Source organism: Orycteropus afer, unplaced genomic scaffold, assembly GCF_000298275.1.
Source record: "Orycteropus afer afer isolate SDZICR_OR568_19922 unplaced genomic scaffold, OryAfe1.0 scaffold00126, whole genome shotgun sequence".
NCBI classification, from domain to species: domain Eukaryota; kingdom Metazoa; phylum Chordata; class Mammalia; order Tubulidentata; family Orycteropodidae; genus Orycteropus; species Orycteropus afer.
Window position 1 is genome coordinate 8,475,016 of NW_006921713.1, and position 19,493 is coordinate 8,494,508.

Below are 19,493 nucleotides of genomic sequence, written 5' to 3' on the forward strand. Positions count from 1 at the left end.
TTTTATGGTTGGGGATTGTAATAGGTGCTATGAAATCAAATGTGCATGAACTGTTGAGAGTAAAATGAATCTGCTTTGTAAATTTGCACTACAAGCATAATTTAAAGAAAGAAATTGAAGTTAAGAGTTGAGAAACTTGTCAAAGATCATGCATCTGTCTAATGGTGTGGGGGTAGGGGGGACTGTTGTCAAGTCCATGTTTGCCTAAATTCCAAGCCTCCCCTAAATCACTTAGAATAATGAATAGAAGAATGAGAAAGCAGTTTGTTCATCAGTAACAGTGTTGACCTTTGACAAATTCACAGAAGTTAACACTTTCATTTCCTGAGTCTCCCAACCCTGGAACCTGGTTGGCTGCTGTCTGAGTTATCCAGTGCTTCTGTAGCAGAAATATGACAAGTGGGAGGCTTCGTAGAACAGAAATTTAGTTTCTCTCAGTTTAGGAAGCTAAAAGTCTGCATTCAGGGCACCAACTCTAGGGGAAGATCCTTACCCCTAATGTCCGTCAGCTTCTACAGCCCTGTGTTCCTTGGTTGCTTGGTGATTTTCAAGTGGCCCCCATTCATTCTTGCTTGCTTCTTTGTCTAATCGGCTCTTCTCATGACTCGAAATGTTTAGTTTTAGGACATACCTTACTGATACTGCCTCATAAACATAACAAAGTTCCATTCCCAAGTGGGATTACATCCTCAGGTATGTTGTTATCTTAGTTGTTTGATACCAATTGGTCATTTCCATGCACAGTGAACCATGTGACTGACAGAGTAGAACTGCCCCACAGGGCTTTCTTGGCTGTAATCTTTATGGAAGCAGATCACCAGGTCTGTCTCCCTCAGAGCATCTAGGTGGGTTCAAATCAACAACTTTTCAGTTAGCAACCAAGCACTTAATTGTTGTGCCACCAGGACTTCTTACACCCACAGGTATAGGAGTTAGAATGCCAATACATATTTTGGGGGACATAATTCAACCCATATTAGCTGCTCAATCATCACTTTACCCTGTCCCCTCATCCTCCAGATTTTCCTAGGCTCCAAAATTATTCTTCCCTCTTTCTCCTCCTCATCCGAACTCCAGTTCTGTCCATTTATAGCTCTGAATTCCAGCTGGTAAAAAGGAAGCAAATTGATTTAACCAGTTCATTCAAGAGTGTGAGAATCTGGTGGCTGTATTTTTACTTTCATAGTAGCATTCACTTCATAAAATCAGATAGAATCAAATGACTGATTGACAAAGTTGGAGGCAGTGAGACAAAATGAAGTGATGAATTTCAGGTAGAGAAGAAGGAAATACTTTGGGTCAAGTGAATTTTTAAAACAGCTTTATTGAGGTATAATTGACATACAATAAACTACCCATATTTAAAGTGTGCAATTTGGTAGTATGAAATATGCAGACACCTATGAACCCTCACCACACTCAAGATAATGAACATGTCCATCATCTGCAAAAGTTTCCTCATATGAGGCAAGTGAATTTTTAATTCCTTAAACTGGGCCAGTTCCTAAGCAAGTTAACCTTTTGGGATAAAGATCTCTCTGGTAACCATTGTTGTTGTTGTTGTTGTTGTTATGTGCCGTGGAGTCGGCTGGTAACCATAGGAGGACTGAATGGCAGCATATTTGTAAACTATATGTAGTTTTGCAAGCAAATGATTTTTTAAACCTGTTCACAATTCTGGAAATAACTATGGAAAAAAGCAGGCCACGAACCTGTTTACAAGTCATGTGGGGATGATAATCTCCAGAAAACACACAGTGCACCTGATAACATATTCCATACAGGTCCTGGTCAGGAAAATGCATTGGCACTTATGATGGGGAAATTATACACTGGAAAATTCCAGTAGGATTGAGTCCAGATGCCACAGCTCACATCCAATGGGGCAAGAAGGTGAGAGCTGAAGAGGCTCCTCAGTTCAGACAACTGTGCAAATACTGAAATTTGAGCTTTTTGGAAAAGTGAAATTCAAGGTTGGGAAAGGACCCGTCATAACATCAGAGTTCAAGGACAGGAGGAATCCTTCATTTATTTTCGTGTACCCAATATGGCTGTTTCCTAGCACAAGCCTGGAAGCATTTGTTGGAAAGAAATTGTAACTAATTAATTGAGATACCTATTTGAAATGAAACGCACTCTGGTTACCAATACAAATGGGAATCCTTAAAGTAACTACCCATGGAAATTCTTTCACTCTAGAGGTGTGCTGGCAAAGAAACTTTCTGGGAGAAAGTCTCTCACTAGAACCTCTTAGTATTCCATGGACTTCATGAACAGAACAGCTAAACAAAAAGCCAGTTGCCAATAAGTCATTTCTGACTTATGGTAATCCCATAGGTGTCAGAGTAGAACTGTGCTCCATAGGGTTTTCAGTGGCTGATTTTATAGAAGTAGATTTCCAGGCCTTTCTTCTGAGGTACCTCTGAGTTGACTCAAAACCCCAACCTAGCAGCTGAGCTAAGTGCTTAAATGAGCACCTACTACATACCAAACACTGTACTAGGTTATATGTTAGTGAAGATATAACCAAGTATATAGGCAGAGTGATAGGAACTATGAAAGAGGAAGAGCATACAGAACAAGAGCAAGTAGGTGGAGCACCTAATCCATTTTAGGAAGTCCAGGAGGACCTCTCAGTCTGTGCACTCCAAGCTTCATCCCAGCTACCTGAGGAGTGCCATTTTCAGTTGGGTGGTTATATAGTTTGTACAACACCAAGCTCAACCATTTGGCTTCCTTCTCTATAATAATGGGCCGTTGCAGGAACTAATAACTAATCTTGAGAAAACAAATCTTATCCTGGAGTGGATAGCATGTTAAATATGCTTGGTGAATAAGAACATGGACCATGGGTATGTGAACCCTCATGGCGCCTAAAGATTAATGGAGAAGAAGGCTCTCTCAGTAAAATATTTCCAATATTTCCACATCTAGTTCTTGTCTTTATCAAAGCACTAATGTATGTCTTCAAATATGTTCTGAGAATGCTTTGGGGAGAGGTGGGAGATAGCAAAGGGTAAAGACAAAAAGCAGAATGGAGAAAGTAGAAAAATAACATGGGAGAGAGGATAAAGAATAAAAATGGTGGGTAAAATACGGAGGAGAAGGAAAAGCTTGAGAGAGGAAAGAGTATGTTGGAGGATAAGGATCAGAGGGGGAAACCAGAGAAGACTGAATATTAGAGAATAAAAAGCTGAAGGAGAAGTGATGAGACAATAAATATAAAAGGAAGGATCTATATTGATGAGCACAAATATTGGAAAAAACAAGACCAAGAACAGAGGAATAGAGGGTGTGAGTGAGCAGCAGATGGGACTCTGCACTCAGCAGCCTAGCCTCTTATTGCCTAGGGAGCCACCTACTGCCTCTGAATAGAAGTGTAGAGCACAGAAAACAAGAGAGGGCCCTTGTGGGTGCAGTATACCAAAAAAAAAAAAAAGCCAAACCCACCGCCGTGGAGTCGGATCCAACTCAGAGCAACCCCTCCTTGGGTTTCCGAGGCAGTATCACTGCAGAAGTAGATTGCCCAACCTTCCTTCCAAGGAGTAGGTGGTGGGTATCCCTGTAATCCAGAGCCCATAGAAGTTCCCCTTCACTCCATTTCATCTCTGCAGAGAAAGTCAAGACAACCACTTGTATCATAAGAGCCTCAGTGAGCCATGATCCTAAGAATATCCTTCTCCATCCTTCACCAATTCCCATTGTGTCCTCTGGTATGTAAGACCAGATGGCTAAGAGAGGACAGGGGCTTCTAGAGAGCTTCAGGGCTAGCCCCTTGACATTGCAGTGAAATCTCTGCCTCAGTAGCTTTTGTTCCAGGGATGCAGACCAATCTCTGGAACAAGTGCCTAGTGAAGTTTTTCAAGTGTCCCCACGATAAAGAAGAGGAGCATTTGACTTTACCATAAAATAGCCTTTGGGTACTCCAGTCCTGAGATAGCAAATGTTCCCCTTAAGAATCTGTTTAACATTTTTTTTCATTTGTTATTTCCTAAGCCTATTTTCTTTTCCAAAGAAAGCATGAAAGTCATTCTCTAAATTATGGTGGAGTTTATTTGAGAATGCTTGTTCTGATGTAGACAGCTTGCTCACCACAGCAGAGAGTTTGCAGCCCTAAGTCATTAGCGTTGACAGGAAACTGACAACAAGATGTGAACAGTATGGCTGTGTTTGAATAGGGAATAATATGACCAGTGCAACTAAACTAAGGGTACTAGCAGAAGTCCCAAACTCACCAGCTATTATGAGGTCACTATTGATCAAATTTAAGGGTCTTAAGGGAGAACTCAAGGTCTTTAATCCTCTCACCCCACCTCTAGGGAGGAGGATAAACATCAAAGATAACATTAAGTTCTCAAGTTCACATAACTAGGTCATCATATCAGGGGATGAAGCAAAGTGGGTACTATTTCTCTTTTTCACCCCAGTTCATTCCCATGGCACCATATCTTGCTAATAATGGTAGTATAAGACAGTATGTCAGGCTGCCTTCTCTCCAGGATTATCCACCCTTTGAAAGGCTATATGAGATTCAGGGGATCTTAGGGAAAAGGGCAGACTCAACTGATAAAGGAGCTCTGGTAGCATAGTGCCTAAGGCACTTGACTGCTAACCAGAAGGTTGGTGGTTCAAAACCACCAGCCACTCCTCAGAAGGAAGGTTGGGCAATCTACTTCCATAGTGATACCACCTCGGAAACCCAAGGAGGGGTCACTATGAGTCAGGTCTGACTCAGGGCACATAACAACAACAACTGATAAAAGCTCAGAGTGGCTGGGGTAGACAGAGGCAGAACAGTTTGGAGCAAGGCTGACCTTGATTATAAGTTCTCAGTAGGGTGCTGATCTTTCTGGTGCCTGCAGTGGTCTTTTTGGAGATATTCTTTGCTGGTAGGATAAAGGTAACTCATTGGATAATGGTACCTCAGGGCCTACCTTTACAGTCTTGATCCCTTTGGCTCAGCATATCAGGCCAGGACCAAATAGATTAGGATACAGAGCTCCAAAGTCTTGCCACTAAGAATCTAAGATTTTCTCTTGAATCTAGGGAACCAATAAGTATTCAGGAAGTATCAAGTCAAACAGAGGAGTAAAGAGTATTACCTCAGGAAAAAACAAACTCATTGCCGAGTCGGATCTTACCTATTAGCACCCCTCCTTGGGTTTCCGAGGCGGTATTTCTAAGGAAGTAGATTGCCACATCTTACTTCCAAGGAGTGGCTGGTGGGTTTGAACTGCCAGCCTTCTGGTTAGCAGTCAGATGACTTAGGCACTACACCACCAGAGCTCCTAGGAAAAACAGAGAGAGAGATAAACTGAGCTTAAATGTTATCGTGACAAGTGTTGTTTTGTTTTTTTGTTTTGTTTTGTTTTTCCCAAATAGTGGTTTATCGAGTGTCTACTATATGCTAAGTACTCTATATACATTATAAGGAGCTCTGGTGGTGTAGTGGATAAGACATTTGGCTGCTAACTAGGTCAGTGGTTCAAACCCACCAGCAGCTCTGCAGAAGGAAGATGTGACAATCTACTTCTGTAGAGAATTACAGCTGCAGAACCCAATGGGGGTCACTGTGAGTCAGAATCGACTTGACGGTAGTAAGTTTGGTCTTGGTTTTTGGTTTATATGCATTATAGTTAGGATTTACTTACAATCTACAAAGTCAGTATTATTATGCTTAATTTACAAGTGAGGAAACTGAGGCTCAGGGAATTTAAATAGCCTGTTCAAAGTCTTATAACTAGTAAATAGCTAAGCTAGGTCAATCTGACTTCCAAGTATGGGACTGTCACACTGCTTCTCTTCAGGAATGCCCACGTAACATGATTGAGCCTGTCACTTAAGTCCTGGAGCTTCCCCACAACCCCAGTGCAGCTGCACACACTTCTGACTCTCACTGGTGGAATTGTTCCCAGTCAGGTGTGTGCTGCCTGGCCAAATGAAACATGATTGCAAATAATTGTGACATGACATGGTCTGGAATGAGGAGCAGATGGGGCTTGAGTGCACAGAAATCCTTTGAGGTCTGATTTCAAGAGAAGGAGACATGGCCATCTTAATGATTTCCAGCATGCTTTGGCAAGAAGAATCAGAAAGGAAGGTGACAGCCATGGCTGATGAGGTTGGTAACAGCTGAAGCTGAAAATAACTGCCTGCATTACCATTTTAGTCATCATTCTTAACATCATCAGCCCTGGAACCAAGAGGGGTCATGTGGAAAGGAGCATTAATGCAAGGCCTTGCAAGGGGCTTTTGGAGAAGAGTTCTAACCATGACCAAGACAGGGCCACAAGAATTTCAGATCCTGCAGCAGAGTTGTATTGGGGACAGACCAATGTAGAAAGACAGCGTGTGGTGAAAAGAGCACTGAGCTAGGAGGTCTTCAGAAGACCTGGCTCCTGGTACCAGGTCCACCCCTAAGCGTGTGACCCTGGGGAAATCATTGATTCTCTTTGAGACTTGGTCATAGGAGTTAGGACCTTTGTAATTCTAAAATATTCTGATTCTAATCTAAACCTATTAAATACTCTATATAAAGGTATCCCCTCTATTTATCTTGTAAATCTAAAACAAAGATGTATCTTGCAAGAAGAAGCACAATACAGGGGACCAACCTAAAGACAAACAGAGACTGGTGTCTGGCTTACCATCTTGAGCACTTAAAGGCATAAGTGTCTTCCTTTCCTGCATGTTGGTCAGGATGCCTATGGTAGTTAAGGTTATGTGTCAACTTAGCTGAACTTGGTTTTGAGTGACTTGGCAGCTGGATGTAGTCATTCCCCATGATGAGATTGAAATCACCTCCATAGTAGAATCTGCTGTGAATACCTAATCAGCTGAAGGAAAGTTGCCTTTGGAGTGTGGGCTGATTATAATATATAATATGGAGAAATTTTGAGAAAGGTCTCTAGCTTTTCTGTACATTTTCAGTCCTACATTTGACCAAGTCTTCATCTCCGATTCCTGGGCTTCAACCAGTGGCCTGCCATGTTGCCTGCTGACCTTGGGATTGTTCCTGGACTAGAACCAGTGGCCTGCCCTGTTGCCTGCTGGTCTTGGGATTGTGTTATTTTACCTGCTGATCTTGGGCTTGTTAGCCTCAGCAGCCAGTAGCTGCGTGAGTCAGAAGCCTCCAGCTCTAGTGGGCCTGAAATAAGAGGCAGAGCTGAAGCTCAAGGTCTTCACCTAGACCCTAGACCCAGAGCTCTAAATTCAGACTTCTAACCTCCTAAACTGTAAGAGAATAAATTTCTGCTTGTTAAAGCCGTCCACTTGTGGTATTTCTGTTATAGCAGCACTAGAGAACTCAGACAATACCTTTAGCTGCAATTTTTTAAAATACCCTGATTCAACTGGCTTAAACAATATGGAAATGTATTAATAAAAAGCCCATAAGTAAGCCATCTCCAGAGTTGGTCAATTTATCCTCAAGAATGCAGGTCCTTTCCATCTTCTACTTTGCCATCTTCCAGACTTTTTTTTGTTGTTGTTGTTCTTAGAAGTAGGCTCCCTACATAGTTACAAAGATGGTTGCTATATTTCTAGGTCTCATTGCCAGGCACTACAATGTCTAGTAGAAGAAGAAAGTCTGTTTCTTCCCAAGCATCTCTTTTTAAAGAACAAGGAAACCTTTTCCAGAAGATCTCCAGAAACCCCGCTTGTATCTCATTATTCAGAACTGGTTCATATGTCTAGCTGCAACACAATGATGGGCTAGGGGTGTGGTACTACCACGACTTACTCTGAATATTCAGGATTACTTGAAAGACTGAGGAGAGGTAGAACCATGAATAAAATCAGGGCTCCATCAGAAAAGAGCTGGGGCAGTTGTGGGGTTGGTAACTGTGTTAAAGTGGGTTCTCTAGAGAAACAAAATCAGTAAAGCTTATATATAGAGAGAAAGAGAAATTTATCTTAGGAAAATGGCTCACACACTTATAGAAGCTGGCAAGTCCAAAGTTCTTGAATCAAACGTCAAGCTGAAGGCTTTTCCCAACTCTTGCAGCTGCAGGGGCTGAGGAGCTCAAGGTTGGCAGGCAGTATACTGGCTGTTGACTCAAACGAATGACAAATCCAAGATCTCCAGGCCAAATGGTGGATTGTATGCTCACAGACAGTTGTAGGTAGCACAACAGAATACCGATCCACAGAAGAGTGTCTCTTTTCCCAGGATATCCATAAATATACTGGAAGCAGGCCACACCCCTAGGGAAATTCCCTGTCAATGGATTGGCTGCTCAAAACATATTCTTCTGATCCTATCATGGAAATAACCACATCATAACTGCTTAAACCACACAGAACTGTGGTCCAGCCAAGTTGACACACAGCTCCAACTATCACAGTAACTGTGACAAAGACAGCTATTTGCTTCTCCGTACCCATTTTCCCTTTCTTCCTTAGTAATAGAAACCCTAGTATTTAGGCAGGTAGTTTGCCACCCAAAAGAAACGTTCAATTTCTCAACTTATATTTTCACAGTTATGCATGATCATGTGACTAAGCGGTGGTCAATGAGATGTAAGCGGAAGGGCTGTGTGGAATTTCCGAAATGTTGCTTAAAGGGATCTAATCAACTGGGAGACCTCTCAACTATATTCTGCTTTTCTCCTTCTTCTAGCCTACAGTTCAAGTGTGATGGCTGCATCTTCATCAGCCATCTTGGACCATGAATCGACCTTGAGGATGGAAACCATGTACTAGGATGGTGAAGCAGAAAGACAAAAGGACCTCTGGTCTCTGGTGACTCTGGAACCATCATACTTTCCCAGACTTCTTCTCTCTGTACTTATGTGAGAGAATAAGCATGTGTGTTTATGCTATTACAATTCCTAACTGATATAGCCAGTGCAATTCTAAACTGATACATCAACCGACAATGAATTCTTCACCCCAGGAACTAAACTGCTTAGCTTAGTTGAGTTTATTCACTTCATTTTGGATTGTATCATAGACAAGATAAGAGAGTCAGAGTTTGGGATCTGGGTGCAACTTCTGGCTCTGTCAGTTACAAACTCTGTGACCTTTGGCATGTGACTTAACTTCTTCTAACTGAGTTTCAGCATCTGTAAAACAGGACTGGGTATTCCTACCTCAGGAGTCCCTGGGTGTTGCAAATGATTAACACACCTGGCTGCCAACCAAAAAGTTCGAAGTTTAAGTCCACATAACAGTGCTCCAGAAAAAAAGGCCTGGCAATCTACATCTGGAAGAGCAGCCACTGAGAGCCCTGTAGCGCACAGCTCTACTCTGGCACACGGGATCATCGTGAGTTGGAAATGACTTGATAGCAACTGTTTTATTAATTTTATTGTTCCTTTCTCGAAGGGCTACGATGAGGTTTAAGAACACTTTTGCAAAGCGCCTTCCATTACAGTTGCATACAGCAAGTTCATAATAAATGGTCCTAAATGTTTCAGAAAACAATTGTAGGGTCTTAAGGACTTAGAATTCTATTGCACAGCCCAAACCTCTCATTTTATAGAAGAAAAGGAAGCCAGAGAGGTGAAAGCAGGTTCCCAAAGGGTCTCTGGGGTCCTGGTGGGAAGGCCTTTTCTATGATCATTTTCCACAAACCATACTTTCCTAAACTCTACACTACCCATGGCTTCTGGTGTTACAGGACTTCTTTTCTGCACACACTGTCGAGTCCCTGATGAGAGACACATGCTCAGCCCTGAGCACCAAGCACGAAGATGGCATTCTTTCTCTGCACTGTATCATCAGTCACATCATGTGGCACTACTTTAATTGCTGTCCTATTTTGGGAAAAATAGATGGCTAAACAGAAGCAATTTTTTCTTAAGTTTTTTTTTTTTTTTTTGGTTACTGAAGCAAAGTACTCAGTAAATAAGGGCTGATTTGCATGACATTTTGCATGAATAGCAGTGTGAATGAACAAGGTAACAGATTTTGAACTTTTGTAGGCATTTTATTCAATTTTTAAAAGATCTTGTGTTAATTCCCAGTGTATTTCCACTGATGTTAAAATCAACCACAATTTGGGAGGCCTCTGGTGGCTAGAATGGGAAAATACAAAAGTAATTATAAGCCTGTGTGTATTTGTTTAGCTAGGTGAGGTGTGCTTTTGTGTATACACGTTTGGCTCTGCAGATTTTCTAGGCAAAGGGACCCTGGTTATGCTCTGAACCCCAGGTATCTTCAGAGTCTCAGGCCATATCAGGGTCTTGCTGGGAGCCAAAGAGGCCTCATACGTGCTTTCGCAGGATGGAAACTGGTCGAAACAACGCCCACAGACATCCAAGGGCAAGAAACCACAGCAAAGGCCAAATCACCACAGATCTCATCCTGGAGGTAGTAATGTATTCTAATTTTGACTTGTATGCTAAATAGATAGCAATTCCACACCACTACACAAAGCAGCCAAATAAAAGACTTTGAGTGTCTTTTCCACCAGCACAATCAGAACGCTCAATCACCTAAGAAACTTGCCTGGTGTGACTGTTCGCATAACTCACCCCAGGCCATAAATGTAGAGCAGAGCAATGATGAATGACTAGGAGAGAACAAATAAAATATAATAATAATTCTGCCCTGGATTTAAATAATGCTTTTCCTCTCCAGAACTCAAAGTGCTTTCACATAGATTAGAAGGTAAGCATGGGTATTATTATTCCCATTTATAGATAAGGAAATAGAGACGTGAGTTGTTTGTCCAGAGACTTAGAATAAGAGCCTATGATAGGTGAAAGATACCTTTGGCATTATCTCTCCACCACCACCCCTCATTTCTCAGATGAAGAAACTGAAATCAAGATGGTGACATGACATTTCCAAAGCTGTTTCATTCGTTACTGGCAAACTAACACATCTAGTCCTTCATGGATCAGGAAACAAAACTCAAGGCTCCTGTTGTTAGCTGCCATCCATTCAGTCCCCAGCTCAGGGCGACCTCATGTGTGACTGCTCCATAGGTTTACTTGGCTCTAATAATATTTACGGAAGCAGTTTATCAGGCCCTTCTTTTGTGGAGCCACTGGGTAGGTTTGAACCACCAATCTTTGGGTTAGCAGCCAATTGCAAACAGCTTCTATCATCCAGGTTCTTAAAGGCTCCTGACAACCCAGTAAATAGGTGGTTCCCCTCTTCAAGTCCTGCTTTGCCAGCAAAGTAGCACCAATGAACTTCCTAGCCAGTAACTCAAGAGTCATGTCTCCCAAGGGCCGTGGTTAGAGATGAGGTAAACCAAAAACAAAGAACTAAACTCACTGCCATCAAGTCATATCCAACTCATAGAGACCCCTCCTTGGATTTCAGAGGTAGTATCTCTATGGAAGTAAATTGCTCAGTCTTCCTTCCAAAGAGTGGCTGGTGGGTTTGAACCACCAGCCTTCTGATTAGCAGTCAAATGCCTTAGGCACAACATCACCAGAGCTCCCAGAGATGAGGTGGACTTAGAGAAATACAAGGGATTCCATTGACTTCAAAATGAGAGTAGGCAACACGATAATTCAAGAGCATCCACAGGAGAAGTTTCCCAAAATGCATATAGAGAAATCCCTCTCCACATGATAACAGCACAAAACACCTTGTTCTATTCCACAGCTCCACCATTGTCATAGTTACCGTCATCCCATAATAGTCAGAAGGGATACTACCAAGCATGTGGGAAGAGTGTTCTTGACTGTTTGTCCCCAGGGATTTTCTCCTCTAAGGATGTGAACCGCTTGCTGGGCTTTGACATGCAGTGCATGTAGCCCCAGGCAATAGCCCTTGACACACTCCCTGATGGCTAGGCTCCATGGGTCTGTCTCGTGTGGCACTCACCTAAATGGTGGATGCATTGCTCCTCGGTTCCTGGGTTCCTGGGTTCCTGGGCTTCTGAACTGCAAGAAGCCAGAGCAGCTGTCTAAAGTGAGGTGTTCAGGCCAGGAAGAATGAGCAATAGTTACAAGAAAAAGGAGCTGCCACAGCACCTCCTTCCCTTGTTCAGTTGCTGTCAAAACAGTAGACAAGAGTTTGAGCAGAGGCTGTAATCTCACAGAGTCCATCCTTCCCCTGCCTCTTCCTCCTGTCTTCCCCAGCTTTTTGGATCTCTCCTAGTTGCCCATTGATTCTTCACATTTGCCTCCAGTCTTTGGTAAGTTCCTACTATCAAAAAATGGTGGGAAACATTGTCTTCCATCTCTCCACCCCCTGCCTGGTCACTCCCACTTACAAACCTCCTTATTTATCCAAAACCCATTTCCCCAACTTGTAAGAGGAGAGGTGCCCTTGAGATTACATGTTGTTGTTGTTATTGTTGGGTCAATGAGTCGACCCCCGTGTAACAGACTAGAACTGCACCAGACAGAGTTTTCTAGGCTTTCATCTTTATGGAAGCAGATAGCCAGGTCCTTCTCCCACAGAGCAAATGGATGGGTTTGAATTGCCAAACTTAGCAGTCAAGAGCTTAACAGTTTTCTCCCAGATATAAATGTCCTTCCCAAGATCCAGCGTCCTTACATTAAGGATAAATCCTACTAGCAAAAATGGAGATGATACAGAATTTCACTTCTAACTTTATGTGATCACAATATGCTCTAAGATACAAGGACATGCATGACATCACCAATAGTTCAGATATTAGATAAACATTTACCATGCAAAAGCCTCTATTGAAAGGAACTAAAAGTGGAAGAAATGATAAAGGGCATTGAGTTGTTCACTGAATTCATTTTCCCCTTTAGCTGGTGCTGAGCTTGGCTCACCCCACTTTTGTAGATACGTTCTCCATTTTTTTTTTTTTTTTTTTTTTCAGCAGGATAGTTTATCAAATTTCTTAGGACATAGAGTCAGGGGATACTCTTGAATGTCTGAACTTCCATGACATCTGCAGCTATCATTGTTCCAGATTTCCCCCATCCCTGCTTCTTGGTTCCCAGGCAATGACCAGCCACAGTGGTGTTGGCCCCATTGAATGACAATACTCAGTTATACTGCATTTCTTGGAAACTTAGCATCTAGGTTGAGAGTTACCCTGCCTCTGCTTTCCTTTCTCCCTCCTGCTGTCCACGTTTGGGCCTTTTCACTGCTCATTAACACTTCAGATGGAGGACATGAAGGAGTCAATGTGAAAACCTGATTAGTCAATTTTGCTATTTTCTGGAAGCAGTGGTAAAGGATGGGTGGCAAAGAAGGCAAAGCTCTTAGCTATTGAAATCTAGATTTCAATTAACCTTATTCCTTACAGATAATTGAGAATCGACAATAAAATTATTTTCTTTACAACTTTCTACCAAAAAAAAAAAAAATCATTTCTTATGCCATCTTCACGCTAAGTTCATTGAGGCTCATAAATAATCTGCACCCTCCGGTCAGCACCAGCACCGGCAACTCAAATCTTGGCAGGTGAGCCCGCAGACAGAAGATAACCCAAAGATCGCCAGGGCCATAGGGAAATGAAGCCTCCCTGCCTGTGCACACAGAGCCTACAAGTGGCAGCATCAATGCTACATTGTGCAGCCTGTCAGCTTGGCACCTCCCTTCCTATACAGACTACATGCCACTGGCCCATCCACCCTGTCAGGCCAACTGCTTATGGCCCCTAAGCATACCTCGCCTCTCCTGCCTTCACTTCTTCCTTCCTTACAGGCCCCTGCCTATAGTGCCCAACTCCTTTCTCAAAACCAATTCTTCAAAACCTAACTCAATTCCAGGAGCACCTCATTGTTAACACCAGTTAGCACTGTTTTGTACCCTCCACCACAACCTCTTCTTGTTTTCTGGCCATCTGAGGTGGGCAAGTCTTATCTCTCCCAAATTGTTAAGTAAGCACCAGTAAGCATCACCTGGCTTCAAGCCCAAGCCCTGCAACTTCTTGGCTCTGTCTACAAATAGCCTCAGTTTCCTCTTCTGTAAAGTGGGACTGAAAGTAGAAGCTACTTCCCAGATTTGTTTTGGAAGCTACATGAGAAATAAGTGTAAAGCACTTGGCACAGGGCCAGGCAGACAAGTTCAGGGTGCACAAGGATTATTGCTGTTGTTAGCAGTGTCTCCATAGCTCTAATCATAGCACTGGATACCCCATCAGCTATCTGGTACCTACTCCTGGAGGGCCCTTGGTGGTACACTCTGTTACAAGAATCCTAAGGCTGTACAACTTGTGCCTGAGTGCTTCATAACTCTCTAACTGCAAAATACAGACCTGAATCCACCAGACTCAGGAGCCAATCTCATGCCATTCACACAATTAGCACTTGCTGATCCAAGACCAGCTGTTACTGGGTCAAGTTCAGTGCCAGCTCCTTATTCCCTTAAGATGAATTCAATTCTCATGCAAATAGGCCCCTAGGAGACACAGCTCCTCAGGTTTCCTGACATTTCCAGATGTGTCTGAATGTACTTAGACCTAAGGAGAGTATCACCTTCCCCACTTTAATTACAATTATGATTAAAGTACGCTCCCTTCAAAACTGACAATTCATGTTCTAGAACCATTAGGACCTCCACTGTCATTGCTCAGTCCTCCATCTCCCTGTCCTCTTTACCTCCTCCTCCTCTTTTCTCCTTCAGACCCTGTTCCTGGCCTCTATGCCCTGACTGCCCTGTCCCTTCCATGTTCTTCAGACAGCACCATCTTCTGGTCGCAGATTCAGATGCACCGTCCCCTTAAAGTAGCAGAGTGGTGAGGTGCCTACGACAGATAATTCATCCCCTCCTAGAATTCTGCATTGACTGGAAAAGTTTGCTGCCATTCTGCAACAGTTAATATGTTCCTTAAAAAGCACAAGGAGACAAGCCTTTAAAAGAAGAATGAAGGGCCGAACGTAAACAAAACTTATACATTAGGAAAAAATAATTTGATTTTAGACAGTATTTTACTTAAAAATGTGAAATGTTAACAGTGATGACTGCACATTTGCATGCCCTTTTAATATACTTTTCTTTTTTCCTTTTAAGCAGCCTGTCATGGGAACATGTCAGCACTTTATCATTTGATGCAATGGTATACCTTTCTGCATTGGTATAAAAATAATTACCAGTCTAGAGACCCTTCCTAAGTAAAAGAAACAAACAGACATAAACCCTCCTAGCAATGTCTAGAAGTAGACTTGTGTGGTAGTTAAGGTTGTGTGTCAACTTGGCTGGGCCTGGTTTTGAGTGGCTGGGAAGCTGGATGTAGTTATTCCCCATGGTGATATTGGTAATTAACTCTATGGTGGAATCTACTGGATCAGCTGAGTAGCTGCTTTAGGGATGTGGGCTGCTTCCAGTATATAAGAAGCAACTTTGAGGAAGGTCTCCAGCTTTTGGCAGGCTTGAATCCTGCATGTAGCTGAGTCGTTGTTCAGCAGCCTGCCATGTTATCTGCTGATCTTGGGACTCTTAATGGACTTGAATCAATGGCCTGCCATGTGTTGTGATAATATTGGAACTGTGCCTTTTTACTTGTCAACCTTGGGTTTTTCAGCCTCAGCAACCAGCAGCTGCCTAAGTGAAGAAAGCCTCCAGCTTCAGTGGGCTGGGAGCAAGAGGCAGAGCTGAAGCCCAAGGTCAAGGGGATTTCACACAGCGCTTAGAGCCTGGCACTTGGAACTCGGACTTCTAGTCTCCAAAACTGTAAGAGAATAAACTCCTGTTTGTTAAAGCCATCCCATTTGTGGTATTTTTCTGTTAGAGCAGAGCAAAGTAATGAAAACAACTTGGATTCTTTTCCCAATTGAAAAGTCTTGTTATTATTATATTAAAAAAGCAAAAAACAAACCTCACAGCCAATGGATTCTACTAGGCTGTTCTCACAGGGTCTCAGGAAAAAAAAAAAAAAAAAAAACCCAGGACAGTGTTCTAGCCAGTCTGTCAACCTACAGTTTCTATTTAAGAATAAACCACCTAACAGAGGTTCTTTTTTTCTCAGAGGACGCTTTCCAGTTACAGTTTTCCCTTTAATGGTGCTGAATCTATTATTTTACTGGTGATATCAAAATACCAAAATTAATTATAGTAGTAGTCAACATTTACTTGTTGTTGTTGTTGTTATTTAGCACTTACTAAAATACACTATTCTAAAATCCTTACATGTCTTATCTTACAACAATTCAATGTAGTGGTACTATTGTTATCCCCATTTTACAGATAGGGAAACAGATATGGACAGTTAATTGCCCAAGGCCACACAGAACCAGGATTTGAATCCAGCAGTCTGGCTCCAGAGCCCATGATGTTCAAACCTCTGTAATAGTCCAACTTATAATAGACCAACACCTCTAAGGTGACACAACACTGAAAATTCCAAAATACGTGAAGGAACTATTAGAACTCCATAGCTCTTTTGTGTCCTTACCTTTCTTGCTCCTGTAATCCTTAGCCTAAAACATTCGTTAAGCAGAGGGGATAGAGGGAAAGAAGACAGAAGGGAGGGGAGAGAAAGGAAGGAAAGGGAGTGAAGGAGCGGGGAGGTGAGAAAAACAGTAGATTAGATGAGATTTTGACTCAGGGTTCTTAACCTGGAATCTATGGGGTCCATGAACTACCTGATTAAATACAAAGTATCATGTCTGTTCATTTTTCTGGGGAAAGAGTCCTTAGCTTTCTTCAGATTCTCAAAAATGTCATGTCCCAAAAAAGACTGAGTCACCCATATCAATAGAGAATAGAATGATGCACACACCAGCCATCCTCTCTGATCTTTCTTATGAGACCATCTTCTACACAGTTTACATTCTTCCTTTTGGTCAAAATTTGAGAGAAGACAAAAAGGAAGCCCAGAATGTTAAGAACAACTAAGAGTATCTTTGGAATCCACTGACATCTTATTTGCTTCAATACAGGCATACCTCGTTTCATTGCTCTTTGCTTTATTGAGCTTCACAGATATTGTGTTTTTTACAAATTGGAGGATTGTTGCAATCTTGTGTCAAACAAGTCTATCAGTGCCATTTTTCCAACAGCATATGCTCACTTTGTGTCTCTGTGTCATATTTCAAACTTTCAAACGTTTTCATAATGCTCCTGCATATGTTAGACCACAATATAGTATAAACATAACTTTTATATGCACTGGGAAACCAAAAATTTCATGTGACTTGCTTTATTGTGATATTTGCTTTGTTGTGGTGATCTGGAACCAAACCTACAATGTCTCCAAGGTATGCCTGTAATTAATACACTATGTATTAGATATGAATTCAAACATAGATAGGGGAAGAGGAGAAGGGAATCAACTTTTACTGAGGCCCTACTATATGCTAGGCACTTAATTTTTTAACAACCCTGTTTTGTAGGTATTATTATTATTATTATTCTCATATGATAGATTTTAAAAGCAAACAAACAACAAAAGAAGCTTTGAGAATGTAAGAATTATATCCAAGTTCAGGTAACTAGCAAGGGGCTACATGTATCAAAGGTACATCTATCTGAAGCTAGAAACCTTGGCTCTTTCCTTTGCTTCTTTGTACATTGAGAAAGGCAGACAAGGGTTAATCATATCCACAGCTCTAACAACTCTGACAAACCTTCCCAGGGTGTGTCCTAGTGAATATGGGCGTGTGTGTAGGTATGTGCTTGGGACAAAGTGGCCAGGTAAATCCATTAGCTGTGATATATGGTTTGTACAATGAATATGATTTTTTTTACTTCATTATTTAGCAATTAAATATCTTAATGTTACCATTATTTCTAACTTCTAAAGACTTTCATTATTTCCTCATCTTATTTTATTAATAAGGAGCCCTGGTGGTGCAATAGTTAAGCACTTGGCTACTAACTGAAGGACTGTCAGTTCAAACTCACCCAAGCAGCTCTGTGTGGGGAAAGACCTTTAGTCTGCTTGCGTAAATATTACAGTCTAGGAAACTCAACGGGCCAAATCTATCCTGAGTATATGAGCTGAAAATTGACTGAATGGCAAACAACAACAACATTCCATGAATTACACTGAGTAACATGGCATTGGCTTGTAATAGCTTCTCCAATAGACCCCAATGTCCTTGCCCTCAGAAGGCTCACTGTCTAGCTGAAACCATGGGCATGTGATTAAATCAGTATAGTGTTGTGGAATGAGGATTAGACTATCAGAATGTACTCAGTCAAATGGTGGAATAGAAGAAGAGCTTGTTGGGGCCAGATGTTTAAGCTGGGCCTTAAAGAATGAGAAGTTCCTAGGCAAAAATGTGAGTAGGAACATTCCTGGCAGAAGAAACAGCATGTGCAAAGGCACTGAGGCATGAAGCAGTATAGCATCTCTGGAGAAGAGTAAAGAGTTCAACTCATTTATTAATTCTGGTTCTGGAACACAGTCTTATTGGATGGTCTGATCACTTTATATTTTCTTCTGGTGGTGTAGTGCCTAAGGCATTTGACTGCTAACCAGAGGGTTGCCAGTTCAAACCCATCAGCCATGCCATGGAAGGAAGACTGGGCAATCTACTTCCATAAAGATTTACTGCCTTGGAAACTCAGAGGGGTTCACAATGAATCAGAATCGACTCAATGGCAGTGAGTTTGGTTTGTTTTCATAAACTAGATTCTAGTAATCTGTGGTGTGATGGATTCCTTTTATATGACCTTTCTCTCCAAGGTCTTGTAACTCCCAAAAAACGACTGGATAAGATTATGTAAATGAAGTGCTTTAAGCCCAGTAAGGGTACTGGATAGCTTCTAATATTCCAACTAAGATAAAGTTTCCATGTGGAACCCTTGTGGGGGTGGGATAGTTTTGCTATCCCACTGTGACTTAAAATGAGTGATCCCAGAGGTAGACATGGGAATCACCAAGAAAGAAGAGCTAGCAGTGGAACACAGCCTTTAGACCAAAGATCCCTGCACTGGGAACTCCCTAGACCCAGGAGACAGTGAGAGATCTATAACACCAGAGACAGAAAGAGATGGTGAGAAGCAGCCACAAAGAAACAGAGGCAGCAGAACCAAGAGACCAGCAGGAGACAGTGCAGGGGACTTTTCAGCCCATGGAGTAAGAAAGCTGAGCACTTCTGGGCAGGAGGTTTGCTGATGGAGTAGGGTGCCTCTGGGCAGTTAGTTATTGGTGGAGCTAAAGAGCTATGTAACACTTGCTCAAGCAGCACAGAGGCCAGGCCAGCCCAAGAGGCTTAAGAGGCTGAGGGTCCAGAGACAGGCCCGTGGGCACAGCCAAGAAGCTGCATCCTGAGTTGTTCCTGATTCTGAATTGTATTCTGTTACTTCCCTAATGAACCTCATAATTGTAAGTATTGTCTTGTGAGTTCTGTGTGACCATTGCAATGAGTTATTGAACACAGAAGAGAGGTAGAGAGTGTCATGGGAGGGATGGCTGACATCGATCAGAATTGGCAAAAAGTTTGGAGAAAGATATGCCTAATCTCCACCGCATAGCAGTCAGCCTTGGGCTGTTGATGCTGATAAGGATTCTTCTTCCTCCTTGTGAAGTTAGATGAGGCAATTGGATGATGGTTCCACCAGCCATTTTTATAGTTGATGTCAGGAGCAGGATTCATGACAATGGCTCCAGACTCATGGATGCATGAGCTTTTGTAAAAGAAAGAATGAAGGGGTGT